Here is a 5000-nt window from a genome sequence, read left to right as displayed (position 1 = left end):
CTGGATCGGGAGGTGGTGCCGCCACCGGCACGCGCTCTGGACAACGATTCCCTTTCATCAGGTCGATGGGAGCGGAGGAAAGGCCACGGCAGGCTCGACTCCCCCCGTCCCTCAGGCGTTCGAGAGTGCCGGCAACCGCCACCGGTCACCGGTCTTTGCCGTGCCCCGCGGGGCGCCGCTTACCCCGGGCGGGGAGGGGGAGAACCAAATGGAAGTGAGCAGCTCTGTGAAACACGAGGCGCCGCCGTCTCGTGAGTGCCATCCCTGGGCATTCGGGGCCAAGGGAAGCCACAGCAGGCCAGAAGACACCCAGCGGTCTGCATTCGGCTGCCGGCCACCGCGACCGGCTGCCCGCTCGCATTTCCACCCGCTTTGCGGGCTCCAGCTTAAGGCCGGGGAAAGAAAGGGGGGAGAGGGAGGAAAAAAAAAAAAAAACACAGAAAAAAAAAAAAAGGGCGAGGCGGCCCCCCCCCACAGCACGCCTCGCCCTTCGACCACCGCTCACAGACCTTTCCACCCAGCCCTCCGGCAACCGGGTAAGGCAGGGCAGGCCAGACACCGTGGGACGCCCCACGGCTGGCTCGTGCCGGCCGAGAGAGGAGGTGGCACCACCGCCGCGCGCCTGTGCCGTCATCGGGCTCTGGGCACCGGGGAGAAAACACGGCAGGCTCGCCTGCCCCCGGCGGTCTGCATTCGGCTGCCGGCCACAGCGACCGGCTGCCCGCTCGCATTTCCACCCGCTTTGCGGGCTCCAGCTTAAGGCCGGGGAAAGAAAGGGGGGGGAGGGAGAAAAAAAAAAAAAAAAACAGAAAAAAAAAAAGGGCGAGGCGGGCCCCCCCACGGCACGCCTCGCCCTTCGACCACCGCTCACAGACCTTTCCACCCAGCCCTCCGGCAACCGGGTAAGGCAGGGCAGGCCGGACACCGTGGGACGCCCCACGGCTGGCTCGTGCCGGCCGAGAGAGGAGGTGGCACCACCACCGCGCGCCTGTGCCGTCATCGGGCTCTGGGCACCGGGGAGAAGACACAGCAGGCCTGCCTCCACCTGCCAGCCACCGCTCAAAGCTCTGCCCGCCTCGCGGGCTCCAGCTTAAGGCCGGAGAAAAAGGACGAGTTGCCGCCAACATCGCCCACTCGGGTCACTGGGCCCTCCGGAACCAGGGAAAGCCACCGCAGGCTTGAAACCCCCGGCCGTCTGCCTCCAGCATACACCGGCAGTAACCTTCGCCGTCATTGGGCCAGCTCAGGAAACAGAGCAAAGGAGAAACCACCGAGGAGGGTGGGACAGCGGCGCCCACCCTTTCCCCAGCCGCGTGCGTTCGAGTGCCGGCAACCGCCGCCAGCCTTTGCCCTGCCCCGCGGGATCGGGCTCAGCACCTCACAGCAGTAGGCAACGACCACCAGAGACTGCAAGTGGCTCCGGCTCTCCGCGGCTGCCAGCAGACCTTCGGGTGCCCTGTGCTGGCTTAGCCGGGGAAGCACCGGGAGGACGACCGTGCCAAGCACTCTGGAAGGTGAGACCAACCGCCACGGAAACGGCTGAGACCGGCTGCCAAAAACCCCCGGTGTCCGGCAGAGCCGCGGGGGTGAGCAGCCGTTCGCTAGTGTTCGCCCTGGTCGCGAGACACCGCTCGCGCCTATAATACGGACAGATACGTCCCCGCCCCCGGCGAGCTCCAAGAGCGCTGCCTATGGCCACCGGGGAGGCGCACCAACCACGCTGCCTTTTACGATGGCGTAGCTGGAGGCAGCGAAAAACAGCGACCCCATCGGCAGCTCCGGGGAGGTGGCAGGGACAACAGGTCTACCTGCCAGACCCGGAACCGCCCAAGTCCCGGCGGAGCCGGGTAGACCAGAGCGCCTGCAGCGGAGCCGGGTAGACCTGAGAGCCCGCCGGGGAGCCGGGTAGACCTGAGAGCCCGCCGCGGAGCCGGGTGGACCTGAGAGCCCGCCGCGGAGCCGGGTAGACCTGATGGCCAACTGCAGAGGCAGACCTGGTGGCGTGTGAAGCAGCCAGGTAGACGTAAAGGCCCGCCGGGCCGGCCCGCTCCTACCCCCGCCACCGCCCGCCGGTCGGCCGGCTGCGGCCTGCAAGCTGCACGGGAACAGGCCCCCGCTGCCGGGCCCGCCGGCCCGTCCCCGGGGCCGCTGGCCCGTCAGGCGCCCCCCCCCGAGGCCGCTCAGCAGGCCCGGGCCCAGGCCCCGCAGTGAACGGGGGCTGCGGGCCGGGCCCGGCCGCCGCGAGGGCCCGGGCCCGGGCCGGCCCGCTCCTGCCCCCCTCCACCGCCCGGCTGCGGCCTGCAAGCTGCACGGGAACAGGCCCCCGCTGCCGGGCCCGCCGGCCCGTCAGGCGCGCCCCCCCCCCCGAGGCCGCTCAGCAGGCCCGGGCCCAGGCCCCGCAGTGAACGGGGGCTGCGGGCCGGGCCCGGCCGCCGCGAGGGCCCGGGCCCGGGCCGGGCCGGCCCGCTCCTGCCCCCGCCACCGCCCGGCTGCGGCCTGCAAGCTGCACGGGAACAGGCCCCCGCTGCCGGGCCCGCCGACCCGTCCCCGGGGCCGCTGGCCCGTCAGGCGCCCCCCCCCCCCGAGGCCGCTCAGCAGGCCCGGGCCCAGGCCCCGCAGTGAACGGGGGCTGCGGGCCGGGCCCGGCCGCCGCGAGGGCCCGAACCGGGCCGGCCCGCTCCTGCCCCCGCCACCGCCCGGCTGCGGCCTGCAAGCTGCACGGGAACAGGCCCCCGCTGCCGGGCCCGCCGGACCGTCCCCGGGGCCGCTGGCCCGTCAGGCGCGCCCCCCCCCCCCCCCCCCCCCCCGCGGCCGCTCAGCAGGCCCGGGCCCAGGCCCAGGCCCCGCAGTGAACGGCGGCTGCGGACCGGGCCCGGCCGCCGCGAGGGCCCGGGCCGGGCCGGCCCGCTCCTGCCCCCGCCACCGCCCTGGCTGCGGCCTGCAAGCTGCACGGGAACAGGCCCCCGCTGCCGGGCCCGCCGGCCCGTCCCCGGGGCCGCTGGCCCGTCAGGCGCGCCCCCCCCCCCCCCCCCCCCCCCCCGCGGCCGCTCAGCAGGCCCGGGCCCAGGCCCAGGCCCCGCAGTGAACGGCGGCTGCGGACCGGGCCCGGCCGCCGCGAGGGCCCGAACCGGGCCGGGCCGGCCCGCTCCTGCCCCCGCCACCGCCCGGCTGCGGCCTGCAAGCTGGCAGCCGCGAGGGCCCGGGCCGGGCCGGCCCGCTCCTGCCCCCGCCACCGCCCGGCTGCGGCCTGCAAGCTGCACGGGAACAGGCCCCCGCTGCCGGGCCCGCCGGCCCGTCAGGCGCGCCCCCCCCCCGAGGCCGCTCAGCAGGCCCGGCCCCAGACCCCGCAGTGAACGGCGGCTGCGGGCCGGGCCCGGCCGCCGCGAGGGCCCGGGCCGGGCCGGCCCGCTCCTGCCCCCGCCACCGCCCGGCTGCGGCCTGCAAGCTGCACGGGAACAGGCCCCCGCTGCCGGGCCCGCCGGCCCGTCCCCGGGGCCGCTGGCCCGTCAGGCGCGCCCCCCCCCCCCGAGGCCGCTCAGCAGGCCCAGGCCCGGGCCCAGGCCCAGGCCCCGCAGTGAACGGCGGCTGCGGACCGGGCCCGGCCGCCGCGAGGGCCCGAACCGGGCCGGGCCGGCCCGCTCCTGCCCCCGCCACCGCCCGGCTGCGGCCTGCAAGCTGGCAGCCGCGAGGGCCCGGGCCGGGCCGGCCCGCTCCTGCCCCCGCCACCGCCCGTCTGCGGCCTGTAAGCTGCACGGGAACAGGCCCCCGCTGCCGGGCCCGCCGGCCCGTCCCCGGGGCCGCTGGCCCGTCAGGCGCGCCCCCCCCCCCGAGGCCGCTCAGCAGGCCCAGGCCCGGGCCCAGGCCCAGGCCCCGCAGTGAACGGCGGCTGCGGACCGGGCCCGGCCGCCGCGAGGGCCCGAACCGGGCCGGGCCGGCCCGGCCCGCTCCTGCCCCCGCCACCGCCCGGCTGCGGCCTGCAAGCTGGCAGCCGCGAGGGCCCGGGCCGGGCCGGCCCGCTCCTGCCCCCGCCACCGCCCGTCTGCGGCCTGTAAGCTGCACGGGAACAGGCCCCCGCTGCCGGGCCCGCCGGCCCGTCCCCGGGGCCGCTGGCCCGTCAGGCGCGCCCCCCCCCCCGAGGCCGCTCAGCAGGCCCAGGCCCGGGCCCAGGCCCAGGCCCAGGCCCCGCAGTGAACGGCGGCTGCGGGCCGGGCCCGGCCGCCGCGAGGGCCCGAACCGGGCCGGGCCGGCCCGCTCCTGCCCCCGCCACCGCCCGGCTGCGGCCTGCAAGCTGGCAGCCGCGAGGGCCCGGGCCGGGCCGGCCCGCTCCTGCCCCCGCCACCGCCCGTCTGCGGCCTGCAAGCTGCACGGGAACAGGCCCCCGCTGCCGGGCCCGCCGGCCCGTCCCCGGGGCCGCTGGCCCGTCAGGCGCGCCCCCCCCCCCGAGGCCGCTCAGCAGGCCCAGGCCCGGGCCCAGGCCCAGGCCCCGCAGTGAACGGCGGCTGCGGACCGGGCCCGGCCGCCGCGAGGGCCCGGGCCGGGCCGGCCCGCTCCTGCCCCCGCCACCGCCCGGCTGCGGCCTGCAAGCTGCACGGGAACAGGCCCCCGCGGCCGGGCCCGCCGGCCCGGCCCCGGGGCCGCTGGCCCGTCAGGCGCGCCCCCCCCCCCCCGAGGCCGCTCAGCAGGCCCAGGCCTGGGCCTGGGCCCGGGCCCCGCAGTGAACGGCGGCTGCGGACCGGGCCCGGCCGCCGCGAGGGCCCGAACCGGGCCGGGCCGGCCCGCTCCTGCCCCCGCCACCGCCCGGCTGCGGCCTGCAAGCTGGCAGCCGCGAGGGCCCGGGCCGGGCCGGCCCCCGCCGGCCCCCCCCCCCCCCCCGGCTGCGGCCTGCAAGCTGCACGGGCACAGGCCCCCGCTGCCGGGCCCGCCGGACCGTCCCCGGGGCCGCTGGCCCGTCAGGCGCGCATCCCCCCCCGAGGCCGCTCAGCAGGCCCGGGCCCAGGCCC

This window comes from Grus americana, unplaced genomic scaffold, assembly GCF_028858705.1.
Source record: "Grus americana isolate bGruAme1 unplaced genomic scaffold, bGruAme1.mat scaffold_77, whole genome shotgun sequence".
Classification (NCBI taxonomy): domain Eukaryota; kingdom Metazoa; phylum Chordata; class Aves; order Gruiformes; family Gruidae; genus Grus; species Grus americana.
This window is presented reverse-complemented; position numbering follows the sequence as displayed.